This window comes from Podarcis raffonei, chromosome 2 (genome assembly GCF_027172205.1).
Source record: "Podarcis raffonei isolate rPodRaf1 chromosome 2, rPodRaf1.pri, whole genome shotgun sequence".
NCBI classification, from domain to species: domain Eukaryota; kingdom Metazoa; phylum Chordata; class Lepidosauria; order Squamata; family Lacertidae; genus Podarcis; species Podarcis raffonei.
Window position 1 is genome coordinate 11,635,547 of NC_070603.1, and position 13,243 is coordinate 11,648,789.

Genomic DNA, 13,243 nt, shown 5'->3' on the forward strand with positions numbered 1-13,243 from the left:
CATCAAGATGTCGAGAAGTGCAAAGAAGGGCAGAAAGGTACCATCTCTAGCGCTTACACTACATCCCTTCATGGCAGTACCCCACACTGCTTAGTATCAATGGACCAATTCTTTCATGTGTTCAGATGATTTCTCATGACTTGGGCACATGAATCTGAATGACTCAAAGCTGAATCTGTTCTAAAGGGTCTCCCAAGCCTCCAGAACAGATTTAGAGAGGGTGTGGTCCAGGAAGTCCCATTGTATAATTACAAATCCTTGCACTGACAGAACAACTTAGTTGGATACCTCCCTTACTATATAATCCACCTTGGGCTTCGTGAGAGATGGAAGACAGAATATAAATGTAAGGAAAATAAATAATAATCTCAAGTGTAGAAAGCACAAAGTAATGTTGATGCAACACTGTCAATTGTGAATGGTGCTCATATTCATGTACAGTGGTACCTCCGGTTATGAACGGGATCCGTTCCGGAGGACCGGCTGTATCCCAAAGATTTCGTAACCAGAGGACTGCTTCTGCACACACGCAAGTGGCAAACCCACTTCCAGGTTTGCCACATCCGCAACCCGAAGATTACGTTACCTGAAGATAACGTAACCCAGGGGTCTGCAACCCGCGGCTCCGGAGCCGCATGTGGCTCTTTTACACCTTTGCCGCAGCTCCAGGGTAGATACTAGCGAGGGGAGGAGGCGCATTGTGCGCCCCGACACTCCCCACTGTGGCAGGCGCTGTACTGGCTGTGACGTCGCATGGGGGCGGTGCGTGCGTTAGTCACGCACCGACGTCACCTTCCCGCCTGCCCGCCCGCCCGCTACATTGTAAGGGGCATGTACACTGGTCACTGCATTGAAAGGGGGCATGTACGCTGGTCACTGTTTTGAAGGGGAGTGAAGAACACACACACACAAAAAGGTAACTTGTTAATTTAACGTTTATTTCTATGAGGAGGAGTAATTCTGAGGGGTCAAACAAAGAAATAATAAAAAAGTGACAAAAAGTTATTTTTATAATGACGAGTTTTGCGGCTCCCAGTTTTTTTTTCTTCGGAAACGGGTCCAAGTGGCTCTTTTTGTCTTAAAGGTTGCAGACCCCTGACGTAACCTAGGGGTCCACTGTATATAAACAACTGGATTTTCCTGCATTAAGCATGGTAGGGGAGACCAAAAAGGAACAGGCTTCCATTTCCATGTTTGTTACCAGGAAAAGGGGCTGTACTTGATGATGATGCTTTTTGCATCTGAATTTATAAAATATTATTTGCGCACCACCTCAATCTTTGAGCAGTGTGAGATTCCGGGGGTTCCTGGGACTCACCCAAGGTTCATGTTTCCTTTTGGGAATGAGGCACAGCGGAGACTTTGGCGTCCTTGTGATGTGTTTATTTACACATATATGCAACCTGAACTTATGACAGAGCAGTTCACTGCATTAACACCCCAAGAGTGGCTTGTTTCTCCCATAGTTGCTGCCTTTGATTCTGCAACAAACATTGTGTTCTGTCCCTCTGGCTTTTCTGTCTGCAGTTTTTTCCTCTAGGTCACATTACGCACACTTTTCAACTCCAAGCTCTAGCTTCCTCCTTCTCACTACCTGCAAACTGGAGGAGGGGCTCCACCCATTTGCCGTCTGGCACAGAGCCCCTTCTCCTAATGGCTCATCCCCTTTCCTTTGTTTTTGTAATGGCCCTTCACCCAGGCCATTGAGATGAGCAATACCCGATGAGGAAGCTAGCCTGGCTTGTATTTTAACACTTGCTAGGTTTATAGGGATTAGAAGTCTGGCAACCACAACCTCATAAAAATAATTATAAAATGACCATGGTAGTTGATTGGGGGTTCCTTAAGGGCTACTAATAGCTAACCTGGCTATTTCAGGAAACAGTTCCTTGTTTAGTGTTAATGCTTCATATTACTAAATAAGGAGCCATTTGTTGAAATAAGGAGCAGGTGGAAAGCCTATCTAAACCTCACAATGGAAGGTACCTAAAGCTACAATTAACTGACAGGTGGGAGAAGGTGGTGAAGCTGGTTTGCTCATTGGGAGTAAAAGGAGATATGTGTCTCCCAGGAGAACTGCAAAAGAAAGTTATGGGGTGGAGTTTGAATTTGGCCAGAGAAAGCAATTCTACATTTTTTGCAGCCAAGTAGGCAGAAGAGATGTATTGCTACCATCCTGGGAATAGCACTGTCCCTTTGTGTGTCTTCTTGCCCACTACCTATTTGAATTGTACATTTGAAATATTTCTAAGCACTATCATTAACCAACATCCTCTCCTCTGATGGAAATTCACCTTGCTTTAGGTGATTGGCAGGCTTGGGCAAAGTGGCCAGGTGGGTCTAGTTACACTGTAAGGCTCACAATTCCTCACCTCCTGCTTTAGACAGCTTCTATAGTAGGTTGCTATTGGTTCCATTCTACAGACTGGGCAAACTGAGGCTGAAAGCAAATGCCATGCCCACTGTTGGCTGCCTTAAAGTGGCATGCAGTTCTGGTTCTTCATAAAACACAAACCTTTCCCATTAGGACTCAGCCAAACCTACTCCCTTTTTTCAGGAATATTTCTAGTAGTGTTGGAAAACCATTCTTTTTTGCATTTTTACCCTCAGTACCCCTTGAAAAAATATATCCAGTTACTTGTTCTAAAACATGCATAGACACACAGAGACATTTTGCCTCCCTTTAGCGTTCTGGCAGCAGATTGCTTTAGCCTATCTGTGAAGCCAAACACATCTTTGAGCTTGATGACAGAAGTCAACTAGGCTCAGAGCACTGCAGACACTGAGTACAATACAGACAAAAATCAGATATATGGAACAGGGAGTAGCATTACTCCTCTCAAGCACCAGTGGAGGCCTTTGTAGCAAGCCATTTGCAAGCTGTGGTTATAGCTTTGCCCATTAGTATTGGGGGGGGCGTGTTAAGGGCTGCTGAAGCATTCATTACTGAAATCCTGAGCCTGCAATGGACCAAGGATCCCTCCTGACCTTTCTATCATGCTAGATACAATTGAGTTAGTGCTGAATTTTGATTTAATTCCAGGAATGGAGTTATAATTCGCTTATAGCAGACATTTTCCTGAAAATACATGCATCAGAACACTGCAGGAAGGTAGGGGTGATTGCACAAGCGATACTAACTTTGAGGAAGACATTAACAAACAAGCATTTCCCCCCCCCCCACACACATACTTTTAGAGATTCTACTCTGCAATAGTTGCAATTTGTTCCTGAATTATGCAAGACGAGGAAGAGGGTGGTTTATGGCCTCCAATTATGCCCCAGTATGCTTCAGATAGCTCACAAGCTCTTGAGCCAGAGTAAAACCAATAGAAAAAGAGTTGTTGGAAAGTAACACTGCATTGCATGGCACAAACCCACACGATTCTCACGTCCTACTCTCAACTCTTGACTCAAAACAGATTCCTAAGGTTCTAAGCAGCAATATAAGAGACCTGTTAAACCTGTGGGAAGTGGGAAGAATGGGAAGCAAAAATGGGAAGGCAAAAGTGGGAAGAGTGTGCATGAAGGACAAGAGTTGATTCCTCTTTTGAATTGTCTTCAGCTCTCCAAGAAGATCGAGAATCAACTGTTTGGGTCTCTGCTTATCTTTGCCTGAATACTGGGAGTCCCCGCTTTAACAGCAATCTTTGGTCTAGACTGTCAGGAAGATCTCCTATTGAAGCTGCCCAAGGAGACCACAGGGAGCTTTCAAAATGTGATGACTCAAATGTTAACTTAAGAAGAGCCATCTAGTCCAGTATTCTGTTCTCACAGTGGCCAACCAGATGACCCTGTGTGATACCATCAAACAGAACCTGAGCACAAGAGCGTCTCCCTTCCTGCAGTTTCCATAAGCATTGCTGCCTCTTGACTGCGGAGCACAGCCATCAGGGCTAGTAGCCCTTGGGAGTCTTCTCCTCCATGAATTTATCCAATCCTCTTTTAAAGAAGAAGAAGAAGAAGAGTTTGGATTTGATATCCGACTTTATCACTACCCTAAGGAGTCTCAAAGCGGCTCAGAGATCCAGTGTGGTGTAGTGGTTAAGAGCGGTAGACTCGTAATCTGGTGAACCGTGTTCGCTTCCTTGCTCCTCCACATGCAGCTGCTAGGTGACCTTGGGCTAGTCACACTTCTTTGAAGTCTCTCAGCCTCACTCACCTCACAGAGTGTTTGTTGTGGGGGAGGAAGGGAAAGGAGAATGTTAGCCGCTTTGAGACTCCTTCAGGTAGTGATAAAGGGGGATATCAAATCCAAACTACTACTACTACTACTACTACTACTCTTCTTCTTCTTCTTCTTCTTCTTCTTCTTCTTCTTCTTCCTCTTCCTCTTCCTCTTCACATTCTCCTTTCCCTTCCTCCCCCACAACAAACACTCTGTGAGGTGAGTGGGGCTGAGAGACTTCAAAGAAGTGTGACTAGCCCAAGGTCACCCAGCAGCTGCATGTGGAGGAGCGGGGAATCGAACCCGGTTCACCAGATTACGAGTCTACCGCTCTTAACCACTACCACACTGGCTCACCACAAAGCCATCCAAAAAGATTAAAAGATGGGAAACAAGGAAGCAGGTCAAAAAAGCCCGACTTCATTAGGACTGTCAAATGTCATGCTATCTACAGCCATAAATCAAAATTTGACTAGGCAATCACTCACATGTGCCACATTTGAGAGTCAAAATGTTTTGAATGAGGATATGTGCAATTGCAATGGGGGCGAGGTTATTATGCCCATGTTAATTTATTTATCATGTGTTTAAATCCTACCCCTTCCTTCAAGGGGAAAATGAGCTTCATCATGACAGAGGGACACAAAAAGCAAACATGGATCCCATAAGAAAGGCAAGGGGGGAAGACCTCTAAAATTCCATCATTGGCAATACCTCCCAATGGAAATGTCACAAAATAGTGGGGCGCTTTAGATGTTACACAAAGCAGGAGGTGGGCAGACAAGGAGGGAATTAAGAACACAAAACCTAGGTTGGATGCTGTGGCCCCATCAACATAACATCCAGCTTAATTTTTTGTATTTTTATTTTTCCTCATTCCCTGCTTCATGTTCCATCCAGCTTAATGAAGAGTTCTGGAGAATTCAAATGTTTGTCACTATTTCACAACATTTTTGTTGGTACAGTGGTACCTTGGGTTACATACGCTTCAGGTAACAGACTCCGCTAACCCAGAAATAGTACCTCGGGTTAAGAACTTTGCTTCAGAATGAGAACAGAAATCGTGCTCCGGCGGCACGGTGGCAGTGGGAGGCCCCATTAGCTAAAGTGGTGCTTCAGGTTAAGAACAGTTTCAGGTTAAGAACAGACCTCCGGAACGAATTAAGTACTTAACCCGAGGTACCACTGTACCCATAAAGGTATGTGCCAATTTAGGATGGCTGTGGAAGGATTCGGAACCAACGCTCTCTCTGCTATATACCACAGTTTGCTGTGGCGTAAGCACAGTGATGAAGATCACAAATTGAACCCCAACCCGTGCAGTCAAATCTTACTTCAGCTGGGAACTCCCTAGGGTGGTCTCAGAGAAGATCTTATTCACTTAGGTCACACTCACATGGCTTCCCCAAAGAATCTCGGGAACTGTGGTTTTAAGGGTACTTGGAACTGTTGCTCTGTGAGGGGCAGACTGCAGTTCACAGGATTCATTGGGGAAAGCCATGCGCTTCAAATGTGCAGTGTAGCTGTGACCTTAACCTTGCCCCCCATATCTGTCACAAGACCTACTCTACAGGGCTGTTGTAAGGATTATTACAAAGATAACTTAAGTGAAGTAGTTTGGATGCTAAAAAATAGCACAGGAATATTAAATGTTATTCAGGTGATAATTTGCCAGTGGAAATGATATAAATAATAATGATTACGCCCCCTGCCATGAAATCCACTGCAGGTAAAAGGTAAAGGTAAAGGGACCCTTGACCATTAGGTCCAGTCGTGGCCGACTCTGGGGTTGCGGCGCTCATCTCGCTTTATTGGCCGAAGGAGCCGGCATACAGCTTCCGAGTCATGTGGCCAGCATGACTAAGCTGCTTTTGGCGAACCAGAGCAGCGCACGGAAACGCCGTTTACCTTCTCGCTGGAGCAGTACCTATTTATCTACTTGCACTTTGACATACTTTCGAACTGCTAGGTTGGCAGGAGCAGGGACCGAGCAACGGGAGCTCACCCCGTCATGGGAATTCAAACCGCCGACCTTCTGATCGGCAAGTCCTAGGCTCTGCGGTTTAACCCACAGCGCCACCTGTGTCCCTAGACGCTTTTTGTTAAATTAATCAAGGTAAAACATAATGGGTAAGCCTTCAGGTAGTACCTAAGTAGAAAACCTTATCCATTTTGCATCTAGTTGCACCCAGCTCCCAGAATAGGCACATAAACCACACACCTACTTTCCTTCCCTGCCAATAGTCTAAGAAGTTGTTGATCTCACTGGAACTGTTATGAGTCTGTGCCCACGTGCAAGCCATAAATTTGGTATTCTTTCTTGACATGCAAGGTGGTATATATGTACTCCTTCTCTGCTCTTGGTTTCCTGGACTGGGTTGACAGAATATCACTGGCATCTTGAATTAATAAAAGATTTCTTATGTTAGGGAAATTCTGTTTTCCTCGGTGAAATAACCCAGAAATGTAACCTATCATTTATAGGCTGGCCAGATGCAAAGCTGCAGACAGACTTAATGACAACATAAGCTATGCCTGCTGAAATTACTTCTTCTGCGGAATTGTTAAAGGGGCCAAAGTCATGCCCTCTTTTTTTACATCTGCCCCCCTATGTTAGATAAGACTCTAGAAGGTGGTTAAAATGACCCCAAAATAAGCACTGGGGCACTAGAAGGAACACCTCCTGGATTAACTCACAAATGAATTTGATTAAAGGAATGCAGAATTCATTTGGTCAGTCTGCAGGTTGTTTTCTGATTTCACATTTAATTCACTCCGGATTTTTAAGCTGCTGTTTCTTTTTTTAAGTAAGTCTGAAAGATAAGGATTGCAAAGCACACTGTGCACTGCAAGTCACTATTTTTCTTGTTGCTCCTATTAAGTCTCTGATTAGTTAATTAATTAATTGAGTTCATAGTATCAGATTAACAAACAAAAGCCATTCCATTCTATTTTGAGTACAACGCAGCCAATCCCAATAATTCAAAGGTCATAATTAAGGACCTCCATCAGATCTGTCAAAAACATACGAAGATTAAAACACATGTTTTGAAATAAGAGATTTCATCTTTTTCTCACGGTCTGCCTACTTTGATGTACATGAATTTATTTCTTTTATTATTGTGACCATCCCCTTAGAAAGCATGTGCCTTTGCAAGGTTTTTGGCAACAATTTGCGCACAGATGGGAATGAAGAAACTGGCACACAAATGAAAATGTGTGCACACAGGTGAATTCACCATCCTACTTCAGAAACCATGCATATGCATAATCACCGGCATTTGCGCCAAACTACCCTTCTGAGTTGGAGAAATGAATGCTGCTCACACAGGAATTCCATGCATGCACATCAGAGCACGTGCCAACCTCCAGATTTCCCCGTGACACATCCAGGAGTCTGTTTTGCAAGGCTGCATTATCTTCTGAACATCTTATTTCTCACACTGAATTAGCAAACATGCCAATCAGGCTGGCTGGAGAAGGAAAGGGTGCTCCTGAGCATGTACAGAATTTCTCAGGGTCAGCCCGACACAGAATAGACAGCTGCCAGGGCCATCAGAATTGGAGGTGTCAGATGACTCTAGGAAATCCTGAAAGGCAGGGACGCAAATGCCCTTGGCTCTAGAACCTCAGAACAGGGAGTCTATGCTTCACTTGCTCTGCTTTCCCAGGTCCCAGCCTGTTCTCCTTGCAAAATTCACTTAACAAAACATAAGAAGAGGTATACAGTGGTACCTCTGGTTATGTACTTAATTCGTTCCAGAGGTCCATTCTTAACCTGAAACTGTTCTTAACCTGAAGCACTACTTTAGCTAATGGGGCCTCCCGCTGGTGCTGTGCCACCGCTGCACGATTTCTGTTCTCATCCTGAAGCAAAGTTCTTAAACCAAGGTACTATTTCTGGGTTAGCGGAGTCTGTAACCTGAAGCGTATGTAACCTGAAGCGTATTTAGCCCGAGGTACCACTGTATAATTGGACGCTGGTGGCGCTGCGGGTTAAACCACAGAGCCTAGGACTTGTCGATCAGAAAGTGGGCGGTTCAAATCCCCACGACGGGGTGAGCTCCCATTGCTCGGTCCCTGCTCCTGCCAACCTAGCAGTTCGAAAGCACGTCAAAGTGCAAGTAGATAAATAGGTACCACTCCAGCGGGAAGGTAAACGGCGTTTCCGTGCGCTGCTCTGGTTTGCCAGAAGCGGCTTAGTCGTGCTGGCCACATGACCCGGAAGCTGTACGCCGGCTCCCTCGGCCAATAAAGCGAGATGAGCGCCGCAACCCCAGAGTCGGTCATGACTGGACCTAATGGTCAGGGGTCCCTTTACCTTTACCACTGTATAATCAAGGGAAACCAAAAGCCAACTAGAAGGTTCCTTTGGCAGCAACAGGGCAACAACATTTTAATCCTGCTTTTTCCCAAAGACCTCAAGACAGTGCACACGATTCTCCCGCATTATCAATCCTTTGAGGGAGGTTAGGCCGACTGGCACAAACCCCCTTACAACGCACTGTTCTGCATGTTGCTTCAGAAAGAAACCCCATTCACTCGATAGGACTTACTCCCAGGTAAGTGAGGATAAGTGCATGTGTGGGGATTTGAGGTCAAAGTCCAACACTCTAAGCACTCTGACACACTGACTCTCTAGACATAAAACCGAAATATAACTACCGTAAGTTTTGCCTAAAGCAGCAATTGGGATTGGACCGCCCCAGCCTTTATTTCACAGTAATTCATAATTACACTTCGCATAGCAGAGATTGAGGGCTAGTGCTATAGGGTCCCTTTGCTTTCTGCTCCACTCTTTGCTCTTCTGTAAATAACAATTTAACCTCAGATTCATCCTCTGTCTGTCCAAACTCCTGCTATTTTATTTCAGATTACAATCTGGAGATGTGTGCTTATGTCAGCAAATTTACCTCTCCCCCTCTTCTAATTTCTCCTTTTATATTTCCTTTGCATTCTGCTCCCTGTTATATTCTTTCTTACTTATTTTATAAATGCACTGATAGGTTCTAGCTTTCAAACCGCTAAGGGGAGGGGGAAAGAGGGGGGTGGGCAAGGAATGTTTATTTTTTATTTTATTTTTTACGTTTACCCACTTTCCAGTTTCTTGCTGGAAAGCCAAGAAAGGATAAAGTTCTTGGCCTTATTAAATATTTATCAGTTAATTACAATATGTAGATTGTGCCGGTAGGCTATTCATCTTTTGAGGGGGAGATACAATAAAATACAGTGGAAAGTTGTGTTATCGTAATTGCCTGATGCCACGGGAAAGAACCAGAGCCGCTGCAATGTGTTTTACATTTATCTGCACCGCCGCATTTTCATTTTGTGCAGCAAAGCTGCCTCCGTTGTTGTTTCACGGATACTTAATGTTTGCAACCTCGGCATTTTCTTCAGAGGTCTCCTTACAGGAAGAGAGTTGTTATCACAGCCGCCTCAGCAAAGATCTCTCTCTCTCTCTTTTCCCAATAAGAAGGGGAAGCTGGTAGACGAGAAAATTAACTCTACCTTCTCTCCTCCTTTCGGGTTCAGAGCAGAAGTTAGCAGTCAAGTCCAGGTTACACACAACACACAACACACACACTCTCTCTCTCTCTCTAAAAAAAACAACATATCCACAGAGCAGGGGCCTGATTAAGTTCTGCTTTCAGACTGAAGCATTCACACCACCATATATTTAAAGCATCTCTCACCCCCCAAAAGAATCCTGGAATCTGTAGTTTAGCCCTCCCAGAGCAGCAAGCTCCAGCAGCCTTAACAAACTACAGTTCCCATGATTCTTTGGGAGGGGGAAATATGCTTTGAATGTGTGGTGTGTACCATTCAGTCATGCAATTCCCCACTTACAGATAAAAGTGGTATAGGCCAGATTTATTATTATTTTACTAAAATTTTAAGAGCTGTTTGGGTAGACTTGAGATGGATGTGGGGGGATGGAGTCATATTCCTTCAGCCTCAGGAACATATCTCACCTCCAAGTGTCCCTATTTTCCAGGGTCAGTCCCAGATTTACAGAAGCCATCCCGGTTTCTGATTTGATCCGGAATGTCCCACTTTTCCTTAGTACATCCCTATCTTCATCAGAGAAATGTTGGAGAGTATGCCATATTCCTTAATGGACAGCCTTTCAGTGGTCGTGTGCCACTAGGGAACAGGGCCAGAGGCAACTGACGAATACCTTTGTAGAGTATACGATATTCCAGTCATGCAATAGTCAGAGCTCAGAATTCTACGCGCCCACACCGCTCCATCCTGACAAACAAGAAGAGGAAAAGAAGAGTTTGGATTTGATATCCCGCTTTATCACTACCCTAAGGAGTCTCAAAGCGGCTAACATTCTCCTTTCCCTTCCTCCCCCACAACAAACACTCTGTGAGGTGAGCGAGGCTGAGAGACTTCAGAGAAGTGTGACTGGCCCAAAGTCACCCAGCAGCTGCATGTGGAGGAGCGGGGAATCAAACCCGGTTCACCAGATTACAAGTCTACTGCTCTTAACCACTACACCACACTGGCTCACCACTTGCAGTTTAAGGTAGAGGATTTCAACCTTTTTGAGTCCACAGCTTCCTTGACCAACTACATTCTTTCTGCAGCTCCCCTGTGGGGCTCAGCGGCCCAGTTATGTTGCCCCTTGCCTGCAGAGCTGGCAGCCTCTCACCCTTTCTCAAACACCTTCCCTTGTGGAGTGTTCCTTCAGCCTCCTCTCCCCTCTCCAGTTGCTGACCCTGGTCTCTGAGCTGCCTCTCCCCAGACCCCAAAGAGAGGTGCCTCCTCACGCTGCCCCATAGGGACCTGGAAAGCACCTCCTGGCCAGCCCCAGAGGCACCATTCTCCTGCAGAGCTCATAGCCAGGGCTGCTGCAATAAACAGCTGTGGAAGCCTTTCGGAGGTAGATATGTGAGATAGCATCAGAGGAGGGAGGGAAGGAAAGAGGGACAGAGACTAGTGTTAAACTACTACTAGAGACTAGTGTTAAACTACTTAAACTACTGGTTTAAGGACAAAAGGCACTTGAGAATGTGAAGCAGGACCATTGAATGGTACCACTAGGAGCAGAGTCCCAAAGTCTGGGCAGGGAGGCCTGGAGGAACAGATTTGTCCCCATGCCTGAGGTTCCCCATGTTTGCCTTTAAATTTGATGCAGTTCCATTTCAGCGAAGAAATGTCCACTGAGAATCAAAGGAGGGGCAGTGGTGTCACTGTTTAGAAACTTTTGAGGCTAATTGCAACCGTCAACAAATTTCAGGCTTGGCTTATGTAGTCCCATCATGAGATGGGACTGAGTCCATATCAAGAGCCAAGGGACCCCGATTTGATAGAGTCCCTACTAGATCTGTAAGGGGCTGTGTGGAAAAGTGGAGGAAGGGTGCCCAGGTGCTGTTGAGCACTTAGACTACAATTCCCATCACTCACAGTCAGTGTAATGAATGATCAGGGATTATGAGGGTTATAGTCCAAACACATCTGGGGACCCAAGGTTGGAGAAGGTTATTATCTGGAGATAAAAGGTTGTATTCAGTGTAGCACTGAGCAAATTGTTCCATTGACATACAGGAGACCCCCCCATTTATGCGCATTCAATATGTGTGCGTCCGCGCATGCGCACATTGCACCAAACCTGGAAGTGACCACAAAAGTCACAAATACATCACAAAAGGGGGCAGAACTGGGCAGGGCAGGGATGGAACAGGGCATTTGAAGGCTTTTCAATGATGTTTCAAATATACGTGATTTCACTGATGTGCACAATGTCTCAGAACGTAACCCCTAGGTAAATAGTGGGTTGCCTGTATTTTTTTCCCTTGCTCAATGGAACTATCTCCCCCTCACCTTCCCCCATAAGTTATGGACATTCCCCCAACCCTCTAGAGCATATTTGGGAGGTGGTGTGGGACTCATGCAGGGGAGGAAAGCATTGTGCTTGTGCAAAAATGTAGCTGAATACCACCCAAGGCATCCCCCACCACCTTCACCCTCACCCAGTCCTCTGCAGTACATGTACTTAGTTGCAGTAGCCACTGAGACATGTGGGCCACGTTGGAAGCAGCTCAGGAGAAACCTGTGTGCTGTTTCCATCTGCTTAGACCTTCTGGTGAAACCTGTGCTCTACTATGCCCCAATGCTCACCTTGCCCCATGCCAGCAATCACCATCCGCTAGGGCACAACATGTGGGTTGCGATGCATTACAGGTGCGTGAAAAACAGAAAGATGAGATTTCCAGATGAACATGGGAAGCTACCTTGTGTTGAATTAAACATGGAGTCCATCTAGCCCACTTCTACTCCAGGGATGGAAAACCTGGTGCCTATGCAGACTGCTGTTCCCATCAACCCCCATACAGCATGAACAATGATCAGGCACAATGGGAGCTGGAGTCCAACCACATACTCATCCCTTGTCTATTTCAGTAGCTCTTCACAGTCTCTGGTGGGCGAATATCACAGAATCACAGAGTTGGAAGCCTCATCTAGTCCAACCCTCAGCAATGCAGGAACCCTGATCACAGCCATCCCTGGGTGGACTCAAGCCAACAACCTTCTGGTTAACAATAGGCCAGACGCACTGACCCATTGTGACACTGGGCATCTCTCCCAACTTTGCTACCGTATATCCTTTTAACTGGAGATGCTACAGATGAAAGCATGAGAACTTCCTCTGAGCTACGGCCCCTCTAAATGACCACACAAATATTTTTAGTTATTGCACCAGATTATTTGAGAATTATGCATTACACCTTTGGGATACTTTGCCATGCAAAATACTCTTAAAACATTCCTGTAGACTGTTGCTTTCCAAGATCTGTTATTCCACACTTGATAGCAAATAGAACTGAGAACATGCCAGGGTGATGATGGTGTTCTCAAATTCTCCTAGAGACAAATTGACTTGGAGGTGGGAATTGCATTTATATTATTGTAGTTCCCTATGTATTCTGCAGGATTTATGCATTTAATAATACTTCTTTAAGGTGTAAAAATATTGACAGATTGATCTTTAACAACATTTTGCGAAAATTCATCCACAGGTGAATTGGGACTGATGCCGCCAAAATTAAACCTTTTTTAAAAATAGTT